The 19833-nt window shown below is 50.9% G+C and overlaps 1 long non-coding RNA gene across 1 annotated transcript; it reads left to right on the top strand.

Annotated features, from left to right (window-relative positions):
* The first annotated feature begins 1143 nt into the window (after positions 1-1143).
* On the top strand, positions 1144-11034 carry LOC130832065 (uncharacterized). Its single transcript, XR_009048177.1, has 3 exons — positions 1144-1474; positions 9916-10036; positions 10702-11034. It is a non-coding gene; the product is annotated as an uncharacterized LOC130832065 (long non-coding RNA).
* The last annotated feature ends 8799 nt before the right edge of the window (positions 11035-19833 follow it).

The raw sequence follows: 19833 nt of genomic DNA on the forward strand, positions 1-19833 counted from the left end.
AGCTTACGCTATTCTCAGTTGGGTTTCTGTCACCCACAATCAAAGGCATTCTGACGAATGCAGTGTCCTGACCGCTGGGACCCTCACTCGTGAGTCCTTGGGAGCAGGAGGACAAGGGCGCGTGATTAGAAACCTGGCCTCCTTACGGAGGAGTGGTTTCACGTGCGCGGCGCGGGCGGTCGCACCAACAGTGCACCTAGGTTTATAAATCTGATCGATTGGAGCCGTGCTGGAGGCCGTAGTGATGTGCAGGCTGGATCACTTAGGGCACATAAAGGGGGCGGGTGCTGTCACACGCTCCGTTCTGAGACCTGGCCACCCAGTAGAACCCCCCTTCCCGCCTTCACCCCTTCTTGAGCCCTGTCCCCTCAGACCTCAGACCACCCTTGGCTTCAGAGGATCACACCCTCCTCCAGATTAGAGTCGTTCACCGCTAACTCTTCCTGGACCCCAACCTGCTTGTCGGCAGCACAGCCTCGGACGATGGGCTTACGTACTAGGGTGCGACCACGCTCTAGAGGCTCGTCTCGGTTTTGATTCCTTATGTCCAAGCTGAAAGCTTAAAGGGACGCGTGAGCCATGCAGGGGCCCAGCCCATGCGGGTGCTGCTTAGGGGCCAGCCAGACACTCAGTGGCCGAAAGACCTGAAATCACTTACGGAAACCCTTCCCGAGCCTTCGGAACAGCTGCACCCAGTGGGGCACAGGGATGATGGTGACACCTCTGAAAAATGAAAAGCAAAGATATTTTTTTAGCAAAAGTAGCTAAAAGGAGAAACATCTGGGGTCCATAAGGAGAGGGGAGGAGGATAACTGGGGGGTCTGGGGAGCTTTGGGGGCCAAAGCCTAGTGGGCTGTCATCCGAGTCCTTGATTGCCCCAAGGCTGCTGTGGTCAGGGGAAATGAGACTTATATCCATCCCTGTTTTGAGGTTTTACAGGCATCCCTAGATGGGCATCTATGCCCAAAGTTGGGGCTCACCCCGAGTCCCAGCTGCTGACAAAGAAGTTCGACAAAAGCCTGGCTTCCATCCTCGTGCTGGGAGCAAAGTTTGGTCTAGTTTTCAATGCCAATGTCAGCTCTGTCGTTGCCCTTTGCTCTGCACCTCCCCCTGACCCCACAAGCCTCTCAGAGGCGCAAATGGGTCAGGAAAACTGCAGGTCTTTTGAGACACTTTCATCTCAAAGCACAGAGTTGAACAGGCTTTCAAGGGGCAAGGGTGACCCAGACAGAAGACTGCCACGCAGATTCTCTTGTTCCTTCCAAGGCTCTCCGGAAAACATGAAAGCGGCTTCTGCCCACCTGGAGAGGTTTTGAGGAAAGGACTTTGATGGGAAAACTGAGGAATGACAAACCTTGACCCAGGCAGCCTGCCCTCTGTCCCCCTCACGCTGCTGGATGCTTACCTGACGCTGGGTCATTGCCAGCTTCATTCTCTTCCTGCTGAAGGACGTTTGGAGGAGAGATCAGACAAGGTATTTTAGTGAAACAGCTTTTAGATATAGAGTCAGCTTGCCCTTCTCTGAGGTGTAAGGCGCTGCGGGGCTGATCTCAGTGGCCTCGGCCTGCAGTGGCTTGAGGCAGGGTTTCGGTTTCCCGGCCACAGACTGATGTCAGGCCACAGCGGTGAGAGCCCTGAATCCTGGCCACCAGACCACCAGGCACAGTGGCCAGGGACAAGGCCCTGGCCCATCGGCTCTGTAGAAATGAATCTCCACAAAAGAGACGGAAAGTAGTGAAACAAGTCACGTGTTTTCCTTAGGAGGAAAAAGAGTACATGTGGATAAGAGTACATGTGGATAAGAGTACGTGTGGATAGATGCACACGAGCAGGCTCAGCTGGGGGTCTGAATCACTTACGTGCGGCGTTTCTTCCCGGTTTCCTCTGGCCAATCATCCTTCTTCATCTGGTTCTGAGTATTTGGTTTATCTCTGGCTCCTGCCACCTGTGCGCACGCATCTCTCAGCCAGGATGGATTCCAGCGAGGAGGCCTGTGCGTAGGTTGACATCACCTACTACGGGGTGGCACCCCCTCCCTTTTGGACCCCCGAGGAGGCTTTCTGCGTGTGTGTGGTGGGGAAGGTCTCCTTGACCTCGAGAGTGAGGAGTATGTGGTCTCCATCTTTTATCAGGGCAGGGCTCAGTTTCTCCTCCCTCCTGCTCTTATCTTCATCTTGGAGCATCTGTCTACAGGGGACAGACCCCAGCTTCTCAGCTGGGGGCCCATCTATCTCCCGCCTCAGAGCCAGGGAAATCTGTGAGGTCCCGTGTGGGGTCACAGCTTCCAGGCGCTGAGTGGGGACGTGCCTGGGCGGCAGCGGCCGAGGGGCTCAGGAGGGAAGTCAGACAGCCCAGGAGAGTCTCACACGGGATCCACCCTCCAGTTTACAAAGCGTGGTGCTGGGTTAAATGGGAAAAAGTCGGGCGACATGCCGAATGATGAATGACCGGCCTTGAAAGAGGTCGGTTCGGCAGGTCTGAAGTCTTGGCAGAAGCCTGGGGGGACTGGGTGGGTGGTGTGCAGACAACGGGAGCTGGTCCTCACCCCTGGATCTGAGTCGGGTGAACCGGCCTCAGTGCAGCTCAGACGGCAGGAGGCCCCAGCTCCATCCCTGTCAAGCCTGGATGTGATGGCCCGGGGGACAAGTCCCTCCTAGCTTCTGAGGGAAAGGGGCAGTGTTCCAAGCAGGCCGTGAGAAAATCTACGGACTATATTCCAGTGCAAGTAAAGGCATCTCTCAGGATTATTATCCGAGTTATGTACAGGCTGGTCTCCAGCCTGTGTATTTGTTGAGACTCTGAAATGGAGAAGAGGCTAGAGGGTGGTAGCCACGTAGGGGTGAGACCTCCCGCGAAGGGGACCAGACAGGCGGCAGGCGGCTGGGCAGCCCCCCGCTGCAGCTGATAAGCCTTTCCTCCAGCTCCACGGCAGCTGCACCTCCCCCGGTGTGTCTGCCAAGAACAGGGGGCCGAGAGTGTTACTGCAGCGTCTCCTCGGCTAGAACGCAGATGGGGAGCCTGGAAAACGGGCTCGGTGCCCGCTCACCCCCGGTGACTCCCTGGCCTGGCCGCTGGGCCCTCGACCATAATTCTCATCAACAGCTCTGCAGACTGGCTTTGGACGAATCAGCCCTCTAGGGACTTTGGTCATTTGGTGAATTGCGTTCTGGGGAATTGATCTCTGGAGGAATGCAGGGGACCCGCCAGGGCCTGTCCTGGGTCTAGTGGACACAGTGAGCTGGGGACGTGTACCCAGACAGAGCTCGGCCTCTAGGTCAAGCTTGATGTGTTGCAAGTGGGCAGAATTTCCCCCAGGCCTCCGTGGCCTCCGTGTCCTGCAGTCGCCCTAGGGCTGCTGCAGGGCAGAGGGTGTGCAGGTGCAGAGGGAGGAGAAGAGCCCCTGGGAATGAACTGAAGTGAGGGTGCTGGGTCGGCGGGGAGGGAAGGGGCTGCCAGGGGAGGGAGGGGCCGCACGGAGCACCGTGCGTCACGACTGCTGGGCTGGGCCTACAGGCGGGCCTCCCTCCCTCACATCCCTGCCTTTGGTCCTCTGCTTGCCAAGGCCGTGATTATCTGAGGCGGCCCACGCCTCCCCGGAGGGAGAAGGCTGCTTGGTCAGAGGGCCTGGGGGCCGGGCGTGGGCTCCAGGCTGCTGTCTGTACCCACCAGCTCCCTGTGGTTATCCATGCAGGTCCCAACCAACCCGGCCCTTCCCTCGGCAGTTTCTTCTTCTTGCCCGGGGTTGTTGTCACTTTCTTTGCAAAGGTCAGCTTTTATTTTTAAAATTTATTTATTTGTTTGTTTATTTATTTATTGGCTGTATTGGGTCTTCCTTGCTGCACATGGCCTTCTCTAGTTGTGGTGAGCGGGATCTACTCTTTGTTGTGGTGCCCGGGCTCCTCACGGCAGTGGTGTCTCTTGCTGCAGAGCACAGGCTCTAGGCACATGGGCTTCAGTAGTTGTGGCACACGGGCTCAATAGTTGTGGCGCATGGGCTTCGTTGCTCTGCGGCATGTGGGATCTTCCTGGACCAGGGATCGCACCCGTGTCCCCTGCATTGGCAGGCGGATTCTCAACCAGGGACGTCCCAAGGCGAGATTTCTGCTCCCCAGGTGCCCACCGCTCCCCGCTCACCCCCCCTCTTATTAACTGAAGTTCAGGGACTTCCAGTTAAGGATCCTTCCGTTGTGCAGCTGAGGAGCTGGGCGCAGGCTTGGGGCCCACCCCCACACCTCACCCGCCCCGCACCCAGGGGAGGAAGATGGATTTCCCCTTTCCTCTTCTTTCTCTTCTGTACAAGGATGGGGGTGGAGTTAAAAGTCTTTACATTCTCCTTTTTGTTTTAAGACACCTTTATTGGAGTGTACTTGACTGTTAACCATATGGCCTTGAGTGAGGTCTGCGGAGACCAGGTGCCGATCAAGAGAAATAATCAGGTAGAGTGTTAGTGTTTTGTTGTACTCACAGCTCTCTGGAGACCATGCTGCACACAGGCGGGGCCACGCGGGGAAGCACCAGGTCCTCCAGGAGGCAGAGGGAGGGGTGAGCTGTGGGAAGGGCCTCTATGCGGTTTCTTTGGGAAAGAACAGGTGAGCTGGGGTGAGCAGGCATAGGCGTGACCAGCTTGAGTAATTTCAGGGGGCTCCGGGGCACAGGGGGGTGTCCCTGTTGTCTGGTCCCTGGCCCTGGGGTGATTAAAGCAGGTGGATGGTGGCCCGGGGTGTGAGAGCCTGATCAGGGAGGTGCTGGGGGGGTGGGGTGGACTTAATTAGCTGCTAATTAAGTAGGGGAGCTGACCAGCATCTAGCCAGGGCCTCAAAACTGGGTCAAGGCAGCATTAAAAAACACTGTACTACTTTGACATAAAGTATGCAGCTGGATGATTTTTGATACATGTAAACACCTGTGACACCATCGCCACCATCAAGACAGTGGACGTACCCGTCACCCCAAAGGTTTCCTCGTGCCCTGGGGAGCCCCTTCCCAAGCAGCCATTGATCTGCTTCCTGTCGTGTAGCGGAGTCTGCGTTTCCTAAATTTCACATAAATGGAGTTGCTGTGCACGCGCTCTTTGACTCCTTTCACTCAGCATCACGGTGGTGAGACTGGGCCAGGCGTTTGCGTGTATCAGCAGTTTATCCCTTCTTATTGGTGAGTAGTGTTCACTGCACAGAGGCACCATTCGCCCACTGATGGACATTTGGGTTATTTTCGGTGTGGGCTGTTACTACAAACAATGCTGCTGTCACATTCATGCACATTTGTGGGTGTACATCTGTGTGTATAGATACTTTCATTTCTCTGGGGTAAATACCTGGGAGTTGAACAGGTGGCTTGAATGACATGGGTATGTTTAACCTTTCAAGAAAAAACTGTTTTCCAAAGTGGCTGTACCGTCGTACATCCTCACCGACACTGTGTAGAATAAGGGCTCCAGCTGCACCACAGGGGATGCCAGCACTTGGTGTGGTCAGTCTTCTAAATGTTACTCGCTCTGATGGGAGTGTGGGAGCATCTTATATTAATGCCCATATGCATTTGCCTAATGACTTCGGATGGTGAGCATCTCGTCACGGGCTTATTTGCTTTCAGTAGGTCTTCTTTGGTGAAGTGTGTGTTCAACTCTCTGGGGTACGTTTTTCCTCATTGTTTAAATGAATTGTGATTGTTGAGTTGTAAGAATCCTCTATACAATCTAGACACAGGTTCTCTGTTGCATATGATGTTTTGTATAGTTTCTCACAATCTGTGTCTTACTTTTTAAAGTTCACTTTCATTTCCTTTTGAAGTGCAAACATTTTCATTTTGATGAAATCAAGTATATTTTTTCTTCTGTACATTGTGCTTTTTGTTTTGTATGTAAGAAATCTTTGCCAAAACCAAGGTCAGGAAGATTTTCTTTTCTGTGTTCTTCTAGAAATTTTATAGTTTTTACTCTTACATTTAGATACATGATCCATTTCCTTTCATTTTTGTAGTGGTTTCAGGTAAGGGTCCAGGTTGATTCCTTTGCATGTGGACACCTAATTGTTCTAGGACCGTTTGTTGAAAAGATTATTCTTTCCCCCTCGAATTGCCTTGGTACTGTTGTCAGAAATCGGTTGACTGTATCTACGTGGGTCTCTTTCTGGGCTCTTCTGTTCTATTCATTGATCCCTCTATTTTTACACTAAAAATACAGCGTCATATATTGTAGATTTATAATATGCTTTGAAATCAGGTAGAGCTGGTCTTGTGACTTGGCTCTTCCCTCTCAGAGTTGCTTTGGCCATTCCCAAGGCCTATTTCTTTGGCCTGTGCCAGTGCCACCCTGTTGTGACTCCTGGGGGGTTGTCCTGTGCCTGGATGTTTCTCAGGACTGGTTCCTTCCCCGTGTGCTCCTAACCATGCAGGGGCAGAGGCTGAGCCGCCCCGCCTGCAGCTGCCTGCTCCCGCATCACCTGGATTCTCAGGAAGGGTGGGCGGGGGGCCCTCAGGACAGAGCCCCGCACAGGGAGAGAGGCGATGGGAGGGGTCTGCCCTTTCTGCACCGGGAGTGTCTGACCGAAGGGTGCTGCGGAGTGGTGGAGGCGCCAACGTCCAAGTGGAAAGATGTGGTCGGATTCTGCCCAGAGTTCTCAAGGTCTGAACACTTGAGGCATAAAGACACGTTTGTTTGGGGACCAGTGGTGAAGAGCAGGGGAAAAGGTGGGAGGGGTTCCCATGGCTTTTCTTTGAAATCCTTTCACAGCAGCATGGCAGGATTTGTATAAAGAGGGAGTTTATTGGCACGTGCTGAAGGAGAGAGAGAGAGAGACAAGGTTGTTATTTCAAACTGCCAGTGATATTCCGTGTAGATGGTGCTTTTTCTTCACAGATTACAAAATGCTTTGCAAATGTTAAATTGCCAGACGGTCATTAATCCTTCAAGCATCCTGTGCAATGAAGAATGCCGTCGAATGCTTTGAGATGAATGAGTATGGCCTTCCACCTATGCCCACTCTCACCCCCCAAGCAGAAGACTGAGTGCAGGAGGAGCTCATCTTTGTGATGGTGGGATGTTGATGGGGGCCCTGGAGCTCCCCTCAGAGGAGCACCCACTCCTCACATTATTCCAGATGCTCGTTTTCCAGCAGGGTCTTGCTAACAGCCAGGCAGATATCCCTCTGACAAACTCATGCATCTTTTGGCCAAAAAGTCCTGCAACCTCTCTAGGCAATCTTGTTCAGGTAGAAATATCTGTTCTTTTTTCTGTAAAATCTCCTCTTATTTTATGTACACGTATGTGCATTTATGGAAATTTACACATTTACAAATTGTTCTTCAGGAGACAGAAGGGGGAAACCTTGACCACACGGGGTGAGAACTGACTCAAGGCTTGGAGAGGCCCTGAATGGCTAGGGGAGCAAAAATGGGGTCACTCAGGGAAAGGAGGGAGGGGAAAGGCAGGAACTGACAGCCTGAACACTCCTGTCGTTAGGGGGGCCTGTATTCTGAATCTGACTCCAGCTCCGAGGCCGAGGCCTGGAGGGAGCCCAGCAGGAGCTGTAGGGCTTGACGGCTCACTTTACCAAAGGATGCTGCCTGCTGATAAAGACACCAATTAACGCTGTTCTCAACCGAAACTGAGATACACCCCTGTGACCTCTTCATCTCTTTTTTGAGAATTCTTTTGTCTCCCCTCCAGCACACACCCTCAAAATAAAAGACAGGACGTGGTGAAAACTTGAGGTCTCCGGGCGGCCCTGTGAGCCTCTCTGTGAGTGCCTCTTTCCTACAGAGCAGTTCCCTGCGAAGAATAGGCTTCAGAGAAAGGCAGGCTTGGGTCTAAATCCAGCTCTGCTCCCTGATACTCACGAGGCCCTGGCCGGGCCCAGCATCAGTTAGTTTACTTATCCGTAATATAGGGACCAGAGTCATTATACTAATCATATATAAATGTAGAATTCTATACCTGAAATTATAAAACATAAATGATAAATATTATATTACAAATATGATTTATAGACACAACGATAAAACAAAATGTTATCTGTAATATATATAATGATACATATAAATACAAATAAAATGATTGCCTCGAGTTATATTAGCTATGATCATTTGGTTATTTATTAATGAAATAATATAATACATCACGAGGTCAGCTTACCTGGAACTTAGCAAATCAACCTGATGGAAGGTGATCACGTTGGGGGAAGAAGGAAGATGTGTGGTCCAGTTTGGGACGCGCATATCAGGGTCTGTCTCAGTGATGGTGATCTTGTGAGGGTAAGGACTGCCTGGGCGTGAAAACCCCGGGGCAAGACCTCAGGCTGGCTGCTCAGATACTCCACACCTGCCACTTCGGACTTAGCGACACTTTATTTTTCACATTTTAAATTGTGAACTATTTCAAACACCCCCCAAAGTACGGAAATACGACAGGTACTCATATGCCCACCACTGATGGTAAATGTATGCTAAGATTTTGCCGTATTTGCTTAGATCTTTCTAAGATGCTTTCAGACATTCCTCAGCAGCCACCTTCCTCCTGAGAACCCCCCTCTCCACCCAGTCCCGGCCACGACCAACATTCTGTCACACTGTTGGGCTCCTCTGTATCCATAAATAACCACACCATTTTTGGCTTCTTTAAAAACTTTGAATAGATGGTGTAATTGGTTCATCCTAAGTATTCTTTGTAAATGACCTCTTTCCCCCCACTGCGCAGCGTGCTCTTGAGATTTAACCTTGTTCCTATGCGTAGCTCTGCCTCATTTTAACTGCCGACCAGCCGTGCGCATACAACTAAAGGTGGTTGATTCATCTATTCTTCTCTCTCAGGAGCACAGAGGCTCATCCTCCCTCCCCCCCTCCCTCCCTTTCTTCTCTCCCTTTTCCTTTTTCTCTTTTTCTATCGTCCCCAGCCCTGGGCATCCTGCCGGGGGTCTCCCGGGTCACGTGGTGCGTTTCTGGGGCGCCTCCCCAGAGGTGGAGCTGCTCATTGCTGCGGGTGCCCGTCTTTATCTCATGCTGCGAAACCGCTTTCCCTCGCCGCATCCTGGGTGATATCAGACACGTGTCCACCCGTCTGGTAGGTGTGAGGTACTGTCTCACTCTCTGAGTTTGCATTTCCCTGAGTTTTATTGAGATTGAGCGACTTTTTCCTGGGATCGTCGGACACTGGTTTCCTTCTCTGTGAATCCTGTTTATATCTTTCACTCCTTTCTCAACTGGGCTGTCTTTTGCTTATTGATTAAAAGGACAACTTTAGATATCCTACATATTAATCCTTTATCGTATTTGTTGGCTGCCAATAATTTCTTTAAATCTGTCGGTTGGTTTTTCCTACTGCTTGTGGTTCCTTTATGATACAGATGTTTCTATTTTTAAGAAAATCAAATTAACATATGTGTGTGTATATATATATATATATATATATATATATATATGTACTTCCTTCATAATTTGAGATTTTCACATCTTAAGAAATCCTTCCATATCCGGATGTCATAAAAATATTGGGTTGGCCAAAAAGTTCGTGCGTGTTTCTCCATGACAGCTTATGGAAAAACCCAAATGAACTTTTTGGCCAACTCAATATTTGCCCATGACTTCTTACATATTTTTTCTTTTTCTTCCTCCCTTCCTTCCCTTCCTTCCTTCCTCTCTTCCTTCCTTTCCTTCCTTCCTTCCTTGCTTGCTTGCTTCCTTTTTTCACATCTAGGTCTTTAATCCATCTGGACTCTATTTTTGTGTGCAGTATGAGATAGGGAACTAATTGTAGCCTTTGCCATATGGCCAGTCATTTTCCAACGTCATGTACGGAACAGTCCATGTTTTTTTCCCACACATGTATGTGCAGGGTGACCCTTTCACACACAAATATAACATAGAAATGGTGGGTCTTTAGTGCACTGCTGATGACATCCAGCCGCCTTTATTCACCTCCAGGCCCGAGGACTCTGCAGAACCACGAGCCTGAAGGTGCTGGACACGAACCGGTGGGAGCAGCTCCCAGCCCAAGTCTGAGAGGGTCGGCTCGGGAGTGTCCTGGTGCCTCCTCACGCCTCAGGTGGGATAAGTCTGGGACCTATTTTACATCCTTTCCCAGAGTTTCCCCGGGGAGCGGCACCCCAGCCACTGTCCACCCTTACAGACTGTGCCTCTCTGCCCACCCCATTCCCTGCACCTCCCTCATCAACCGTCTCAGGGCTTCCGGAGGGGCTACACCCACGTGTGTGGACATGCTTCCAGCTCTGATCAGCCCCATGGATTTATTTGTGTGCTGTTGCCCGGTGAACTCAGCCCCATGTCACACAGCAGGTTGATGTGGGAACCGGCCTCCGAATCCTCACGTCCTCCTCACTTCGTCCTCCGCCACGTCCTCCTCCCTGTTGGCCTCGGCATCTGGCTTTTACGTTGATTTTCCTGGCCTTTGCCCTCATGATTCACCCCTCCTGGCCCTTCACCCTGTTCCTCAGCACCGTCATTTCTCTGCAGTTGAAACGGAGCAGGACGCTATGGTCCTTGCCCCCCATGTCCTCCGCCTGCGTTTTGCTTGTAGAAAAGCTTTCGCCAAAGAATACGTTTAATCAGAGAAGTGAGAAAATGCAGAAACAAAGGAAAACAGCCCAACAAGACTAAATGATAATAGTTTAGTCATTAAGTAAAGTCAAGGACCTTTAGTTCCTCCTCAAGGGCTATAGGTAATCTTCTGAGCTGTGTCCTGTCTTGTAGATACTGAAGCCCCCACCAGGTGGAAGAAGTTAACGACACGATGACCAGGCTGCAGCCGTGACATCAGCTGCCACAGGTCTGAGAACTGGCCTCAAAGAGATGGGAACACACCGATCCTGGAACTGAAGACTAACTGTACCTAAAACAATCAAGATGCCGCTGGTCAGACCACCGATGACCGATTTCAAGCTGACCGTCAGAGCTGACTGTGCTGTTTCTGCATGCAGCCCCTCCCCCAGCCCCATGATTGTCAGTGGGGGGGAGGTGGCCTTTGGACAGGAGTCTCCCCTCCCCCCGATTGCTGGCATCTGAAATAAAGCAAACTTTCCTCTCCGCCAACCTGGCCTGTTGATTGGCTTTTGAGCGGCGACCAGCCGGACCCCACTTTTGTGAACACAGTGGCTGAGGATAATTTGGATTTTCCTTCCGGCTATGGCTCGGGTAGATAACACACAGTCTATCATGAAACAGTAAACCCAAACTGGAGCAGGAGAAGAGTGCAGATAATTGGTAGTTATCACCATGCTGCCCCTTGGGGTCCTTCTTGGGTCTTCACTGTGTATCTGGAAGAAAACGCTTCGGTCTCCACGTGGGAGAACAAGCAAGTGGAAGCCTGCGCTGATTTCACAACGTACTGTGCTCATCTCGTTAGGCGTGGAGAGATTATCCGTCACCTTCTTGAATCTCACCTTCCACCCCTGTACCTCACTGCGGAGCGATGTGCGGTACCCAGGAGAAGGCACAATCTAATTATCTCTAGTTTCTTTGAGGGAACTAGAAATTAACCTCAGAACCCACCGTACCTCCTTTATAACCATGTGTCATGATTAGAACGTAATTCTCATATGATGTGAGTACAGTCATTCTCAACTAATGCTTTTGTAGTCTCCTTAAAGTCTTGAGTTGTTTTTTTTTTAAAACAATACTGCTGTGGCTAGTATATGTAAACATGTGGACCCTACCCCGACCATCATGGTTAAGAAGCCAAAGTCCAGAGTCCGCAAAACCAGGAAGAGAGCCGCCACTTAGAATTCTCACACTTTCTGTTCCTGTTGGGGAGAACTGCGTGTTTCCACAATCCAGGTGACACATCCGAGTCCAGGAAGTGATCGCGCTGATTGTAGGAAGTGATCACACGATTCCAGGAAGTGGTGCTAATGTCAGGGAAGGGGCTGGGGACCGCGAGGGTCAAGAAGAGCCAGCTCATCTGTTTCTCGGTCACGTTTGAGAGCGCTGGGACGGGTTATCCTTCAGGAACTCCAACTCTGCCCAGCTTCCTTCTTCAGTTCTCCTTTCTGAGCTCTGGCCTGCGATCGCCCCGAGCTGAGCTTAAACTACACAGAGAACCAGAAGTACAAGCTATGATTCCAAATTGTGCGGTAAATCCGAGGGGACTCTCCTGAAGCTCTTCTGATAACCCTCTTTTGTCGGTGGCCATGGTGTTGTTTATAGTAAACATTATTCTAATGACACAGACACAGGAGTTTTACTTACTTTACATATATGTTTCCAAAGCTAACTTCAGACACTTTTTTCTTTCCTTTTTTTGGGGCAGGTTTTGGTGGAGTTACCAGTCCATTTAGCGTGTCTTCCCAGAGTGGTTTTCAGGTTTTCAGGTGAATGACTCTTACTTCTTCTGCTTTGAGGCTCTTAGTACAGCGTTTTAAAGTGTTATTTGCGTCAAAATCACAAAGCAGTTGGTGGACCCCTGGGGTTGGGGTGGGAGTCGCCGTGGGGGAGGTTCAGAGGAGGCAGGCCACAGGCCCAGCCAGGGTGGGACGCCGTTGTCCAAGCTCCTTTCTCTGTTCTTGGTGTTTTAAATGACACTTTTACCCCGAGGAAGGGCCCCTGGTTCCCAGCAAGCGATGTGATTATTCCGGAAAGCCCCGTGGGCTCCACAGAGCTGTAATTAAGGAGCGAGAGACTCCTGCTGAGATAATTGAAAGGTGGTGGCAGAGACCTGGGAGTTAAACACGTCTTAGGCCACATTCATCTGCACATTTTCCTCTCTAAGTGCACGTTCCTTGCTGCGAGCACTTCACTTCCAGATGACCAAGAGCCGTCTCGGTGAGTGGAGCAGAGGTTTGCATCCCCCCGAGATCTCCACACACCGTGGACCAACCCTACGGTGCAGAGGCCCTGGCTCGGGCCGGCTCAGCGAGTCCCCCCGCCCCTAGGGCTCTACGTGGCCGCCAGGAGCAGCCACTATTAAATCCAAAGCACCTTCCTCTTTTGCTCTCTGTCCCCCGAGGACAAGGAGGAGACTTCTCCGTGCTCCACGCCACTCTTCTTCCGCCTCTGTTCACAGCACGCACCACCCTGCGTCGTAATTGCCTCGGTGTCTCCCGTTTCCCCGGGGCCACGTGGACACACTCAAGGCGGCGGCCCCACTCTCAGCGGAGGGACCGCCTCTCGAAGCCCGTCCTCATCCTTCCTTGAACCCGGGTTCGGGGATGCTTCACCTCTGCAGCTTCGGACGTTCTCGCTGTGCCCTCGTCGACTTTCTGCTCCCCCCTCCCCCACCCCCGTGACAGCTCTGCCCTCCTATCCAGTGCCTGGCATCTAATAGGCCCTCAGTAAATATGATTGGCTACATGAAAGTGGTCTGGTGTTATCTTTTTATCTCTCTTTATTGCTCCAGTTATCACGACTGGGGTAATTGGGTGGAGGGCAAATTTTCACCCCAAATTACTAAATCCGACTCTCCCAGGTGACCAGAACTTCTGGCAGGAGCAGGTCTCGAGAGACGTTCTTTCATTTATGCAGCCCCTTCATGTGGTGAATTCCTACAGGTGCTTTTCTCAAGGACTGGACTGGAGGACATCTGAGTAACACGGCCCGAGGTCACTCCCAGGACCACCCCTTGATGCCAATCCCAAGGGTCTAGACTCAAAGCCCTCATGAATATGCTGCATGGGAAGGTTCTTCACAATGAAGGAAATATCTTCAGGGACTCCTCCCCCGACCCACGTGTCGCTCAGTGCTTGTCTCTGGCAGATTCAGACTTTCCTTCCCCCGTGAAACACACAGAGGCAGGGCACAGAGGAGAGAGACCCGACCACTCTTTGGACGTATTGGATCCCAGAGATGGATGGACCAGACTCAGAGGGCATGCTGAGAACCTAAAAGTTTATGGTAGCGAAAACTCTAGGCAAATGTGTTTTAGTATCACCATGGAAACATCCCCTCAACAGTCAAATAATGAGATGACAATGAAAGAGATGGGATACCACACACTGAAACAGAATAGGAGTGTGGAAGGAGGGAGCCAGAGGAGGGGTCCGAGAGAGGCAGAGTCAACTACATTAAGATCTAGAATTAGGCCTTGGAATTTACAGATTTAGAACCTGTTTGAGGCCTATCCAAGCTGACTACCGTAAAAATTAATACAGGAAAAGCTGACAAAAACGGTGTCCGGAGGCCAGAAGGGGGAGTTCTCACGTGCGTGCCACTCCCTGTCAATACAAATCCCACTGGGAAGAGAGGTACCTTGCATCTCTGACAGAAAGTGACACTGCTTTACCACCCAGCAAGGGGAAGAGAGATTTTCTCCTCGCCTGGCAACAGCCCCGCCAATGCGGGACTGTCACAACTCAGCCAATGAAAAGCCACGATACTTCCAACTCTCAGTTTCCTCCAATGGACTCTTTGTTTACAAAGCCCCCTCCTAACTCCTCTTCTCCTCTGTAAGAGTTTCCTCTCCTTTGCTTCATCAGACTTGCCTACGCTTCGCCCCAGTTGCGTGCCCGGAGTTACAGTTCTTTGCTGCTCCCGGGTAAACCTGTTTTGCTGGTAAAAATAACGGGCTGTTTTATTGTGTTAGCTGAACACCACGATAATGCCTAAGAAATAGAGTTTTGATTTATAAACTTTATCCTCCTGACTTGCTCTAGGGGTCAGGCCGCATGTGGTCCATGGTGGCTTAAACAGTGAGGGCTAACGGATTGGGTTTCTGCTGGTCCTACTTCTCAGCTTGCTGGGCGTGGTGGGGGTTGGGCAGCCGGGATACTGTGGAGGGAGCAGTAACTTTGAGGGACCAGCACAAGCCCTCCTGTCAGAGTGGAACCTAGGGATCTTGACCTCACTTAAAGGCAAGTGGCTTCCCTCCTAGGATACTTCCCCCCACATAAAGGCATCTCTTGTCGTTTCTCGTTTGGGAGTCAATACTGACTAGTGCCCACGTCCTCACCATATTTCCCCCAGGGGTGGATATCCCACTCCAGTAGCCGAGTCCCACCACCGCTAGCATCTTTGGTTATAAAACTATCTCCACACCTAGATTTTGAGTTCCCGGAAAGGAGGTCCCCTTTTATTTATTATTGATTATTGATCTTTGACTCCTCAGCCTCTTGCCCTTTGCACGTGTATAGTTAGGTTAGACGCTCACACGTATGTATCACGTGGTTTCAGACGAGAATATCTCTGCGTAATCAGAGCGGTTTATGGAAAAGTTTGCCACTGTGGTCAAAGCAAGTAGCAGGGCTCAGAGGTGGACGCCCCTTCTGGGGTCTGGGATGATTCCTGAGAATCCTGAAACACAGCTGGGCGCATCCTGTTGCCCCCCACCTCTTCTGACAGTTTATTTCCAAAAGTTCCTGACCGCCTGGTTGAAGAATTCGTCACTAGGTTCGGGAGTAGTTTTAAGGGTGTACGCATATTTAAAACCACAGATGAGAGCGTCTGAAAATGAAGACAGCTGTTACAGTATCTCCACCCGTCACTGTTCCCGTCAGCAGTAAACCTGAGGCACATCTTTGGCGCTGCATCTTACACTGTGGGTCCTTCTGCACGGCAGGTGCGATCCAGGTGGACCGGGGGCTGTGTCTGCACGGCCTCCGTCCCCGCTGTCATAGCGTCCGCTCAATGTACCAACATTCCTGGATTTTCTAAGTCTCCCTGCATCTTTGAAGACTGCGCACGAGTTACTTTTATTCTCATGAAGATGGGGAATAGCCTTCTATAGCATCACTGTGACACCTTGTGGGCATGGCTAGGATTGCACCCCAGCCTTTGTTCTAAATAATAATAGTCCCACCCGTCCTGCCTTGGGGTGGGCCGAGGCTCCCTCCTCCCCACCGGAAAGGCTCACAGTCCCTTTCTGTGCCTCATTCCCAGAAGAGCAAGTGTTCTGGCCCAGGAGTGTGTGAAGTTGGCATGCTTGATTCCAGGTGACAAGGCGACCCTGTTCGTTTGCTTCTGTCCTGAGTTGAATTTTCAAAACAGTCTCCGCCCCGCAGACGCAGGATTGGACGGGCATGGGGTGTGTTAGCTTCCCACGGGAGCTGGGGCCACTCTCTCCCAACTCCACGTCCCTTGGAGACTTCACACCGAGGCAAATACACTTCTCTCCCCAAGAGACAGATTTCCATGGCAACCAGACCCAGAGGGAGCGTCCTAGAAAGGCAGTTTGTCAAGCAGGGAGTGGCAAAAACCTCAAGAGAGGTGAGGGCAGAAGGCAGCTGTCTCAGGATTGCACTGAAAGTGTGAACAACATGCAGAGGCAGCAGAAAAGCATGTGAACATTTAAAGTGTTTTAAAATGTTTCTATTTAATGGGAGCGAAAGACCCTAGGAAAATCTGAAGGCCATACAGAGAGCACCTACCGTGTGCAAAGCACGATGCAAGGTGCTGGGGGTGGGGGGAGGCACGGGTGTCAGACATGACCCCGCCCTTAGGGGGTCTGCAGCTTCAAATGCACGCAGATAATCGCAGCAAACGAGAGCGCGGTAAGGCACCAGACGGCCCGGGCCAGCATCGCTGGGCGAAATGCGTGGTGACTCTCCCTTTAGGCCAGATTTCTTTGGGAGCCCGATCCGTTTTTCACTTGGCTGCTGTTACATTAAAATAAGTGGTGAGAAGAACAAAGCCATCCAGGGTGAACCGAAAGGGACTCCGTCGATCGCCCTGGTTCTCAGCCCTGTCAAAAGGGACGTTTTAAAGCATGCATGGGAGGTAGTAAGCGCGGTTTTATCGTGCTGGTGATGGCCCGAAAGGAAGAGCTGGGTGACTTGGGAGAGGGGACGAAGGTTTACAACCCTGGCTGCCCGTGTGGATGGCCTGGGGAGTTTTGAAAGCTCTGATGCCCGCCCCACCCCAGGGACTCTGATTAGCCTGGTGCGGGGGGCGGGAGGAGGCTGTGCGTTGGCATGTACGAATTTCCCCCAAATGACCCCAGAGTGGAGCCCAGGTGTAGAACCACTGGAAGACCCTAGGCCCAGACGCCCCCTCCAGTGCCCGCGACACACGCGCGCGCACACGGACACACACCTGCCCTTGCTCTTGTAATTCTCAGCTTTGCAGAAAACGGATTACATATTAGATGGAGGGGACGGAGGTTTCAGGATATGCGAACGAAGAGAGTGACGTGGCAGGAGGCGTCCTGCAGCAGCGGCTCATGGGAAGGACGCACCCAGAGGGCTGCTCTGACATGTGCCTCCCCCAGCCGGCCGTGACCCTGACTCCGAGCTGCTATCAGCCAGTGACGTGTCGGTGTCAGGGGTCGTGAAGATGTAACGTGCGTCTCAGCCTCAGTGACCACATACCACGCCCCTGCTGCCCCCTTTCCCTGGGCCGGAGTCCCCGCGTCCGCCTTCTCCGTGCCTTCTGTTTGTACCCGTGCTTTTCCTTCTGAATCTCTGCTTAAAAAAAAAACAAAAACGAAAACAACAGGAGTTTTTAGCAGAACATGGAGAACTTGTTCTGTTTTCTGACAAAAATGAACTTGAGCCCGTACAGTGTATTGAGTCTGTTTTGTGTTTTCTGGTGGTAAACATGCGTCATGACACGACATACTACTGGTTTTCGTTTGTTTGCGTGACAGTTTGCTGCAGCGGTGAGGAGTTACTTGTTTGGTGTGATTTTAGGAATGTTGGGAAAATCCTGTTTTCCCCTGACAACCCAAGTTACTGTTGAGGAGGACCAGCCCGGTGGTCGTCAGGACCGAGTGGTCCGGGGCACGTAAGGGTTATTACAGCAACCCTGGAGGAGTCGTAGGGAGATCCTACACTGGGGATGTAGCAGGAAGAGGAGGAAGAGGTTGGATGTTGGTTCCTGAGACATGCTGAGGGCAGAATTGGTGGGATATGCCACTTCTTAAGCAGGCAGGAGAGGGAAAAGCCCGAAAAAGAAATGCACAACATGAGAGATGTGAATTAAGTTTTATGTGAGGGAAAATGAGGACTATAGCCCGGGAGAGAGCATCCCAAAGAGCGCTGAGAAACTGCTCCAAAGAGGCGGGGGGGGGGGGAGGTCAGCATGCATGTGACTTTGGTGAAGGGGGAGTCCATGCAACCAAACGCATATTTTTTGCAGAAGGTTTGCTGTCACGAGGAGCAGACGTCACCGTGAAGGATTTTAGTGCCTTTCTAGATGTGAGGAGATGCAAGAACTGGGCTCATAAAATCATCTCCTGAAAATATCTAACAATCAGAAGACCTGTTCTGCCAGTTTTTTGCGGAGCACAGAGGGCCTCATTTCTGCCCTCCGCCCTGAACTCCTTCCAGGGGGTGTTGTAGGTCAGCAGCTGCAGTGGCTCCGGATTCATCCTTGTGGAGGCAGAGGGCAAGTGCCAGTTTGCAGGTGACAGTGGCCTCAGGATGTCAAACTTGCATGGAAGAAAGAATGGCGGCAGTGTGTACAGAATCAGGGCAGACAGGGGAAGGAAATGGTGCTGGGAGCTGACATATTTGGTTTCATGGTATTGAACTTGAAGTTCCAAAGGGAGGCTAAGTGGAACTGTTCAGTGAGCCGTCTGGCGCTGGAGATACACAAATTTACTACCTCAGATGTGACAGTAAAGTTGTGCGAGCACTAGAAATTGGTGCAGGAGAATGGATAAAAAGGAAAAAGAAAGTAACGCCATAACTTTGGAAGAATTCCAGTACTTACGGTATCTGAACAGGAACATGTACCAGTGAAGAACCACGCACAGGGCAAGTATGAGAACCAGAACGTGACCCAAGTCAGGGAAGGAGAGCTTCTCAAGATGCTGGTGGTCCGTCCTGCGAGATGCTGCCAAGAGGTCAAGTACGACACCAAGGGCTTTCATGAGAATCACCCCTGTTTCACCTGGTCCCTGCATGCGCACGCCTTCCCTCTTTTCCTTTGGGTTCTAGAACGCTTTTTTCCAGTTTCCTTGTGGATCTTTGTCTACGCCTTTTCCATCCTCTTCCTCTTTGTCTTCTACTCTTTCCTTAAGTACAGATGCTCTTGCTGTGGTCCTGTCCCCGAACCTCTTCTTTTCGGAAGTCACACACTCCTGTACGAGGCCACCACCCCTGCAGCCCTCACCACGTCAAGGCTGGGAACCTGGGCAGCCACATTTCCCCGAAAAATCCCCAACCTCTCGCTGTAAGTAACCACTCTCTGATCTTTGTAGTTACTGCTTATCTACTTTTCTTTACAGTTTAATCACCCAAGTGCCATCACTATACACTGTACTTTAGATCTGCCTGTTTGCTTTATTTCTAAATATGTCTCGAGTCTATTTTAACTCCTAGGTGTCTCCTAGATTTTTGGGGGGAAATCTCACCCTAGGTGGTGTTTTGTTCTTCGCTGAGAGGCATGTAATGTCTGTTTCTTTTTGTGCTGTTAGGAGCCATGGTAACCAATGCCTAGAACAAAATGGTGGTTGCCCATCATTTCATCTTTACTTATTAGCTCAAATATTTTTATAAAGAGAAACTTTCCCTCATCTACTCTTTAATTAGCCAGTGGTAGAGTTTTCAAGGGAAAGACTGGATAATAGTTTGAAACCTTCCCTTTATTTACGGGTTTTCAAAATAGAGTCAATTCCCTAGCATCCTCCAAAGACAAGAGATTAGGGTTAGGGTATTTGGGGGGGGGGTGATTTATAAACTCAGGGATCAAATAATATTTGATGTGTTTTAATCTGCCACAGCAGTTATCTTTGTCAATGCGCACATTGTTCTCTCTTTGGTCCATGGGAGTCTTTTCAAGTTGGTTCCTCCATTCTTTGACCAGCCCTAACGGTCTTTGATGGCTTTCTCGCTGTATGATGTGATTTTCCAGGCTCACCTTGTACATTTCCTGCCCCATGTCTGGATGCAGCCATTTCTCCAGGGCCACAATCTGGAAATTAGTGACACTCACTGCCACTGGTTAGGTCATCAT

This window comes from Hippopotamus amphibius, chromosome 11 (assembly GCF_030028045.1).
Source record: "Hippopotamus amphibius kiboko isolate mHipAmp2 chromosome 11, mHipAmp2.hap2, whole genome shotgun sequence".
Classification (NCBI taxonomy): Eukaryota; Metazoa; Chordata; class Mammalia; order Artiodactyla; family Hippopotamidae; genus Hippopotamus; species Hippopotamus amphibius.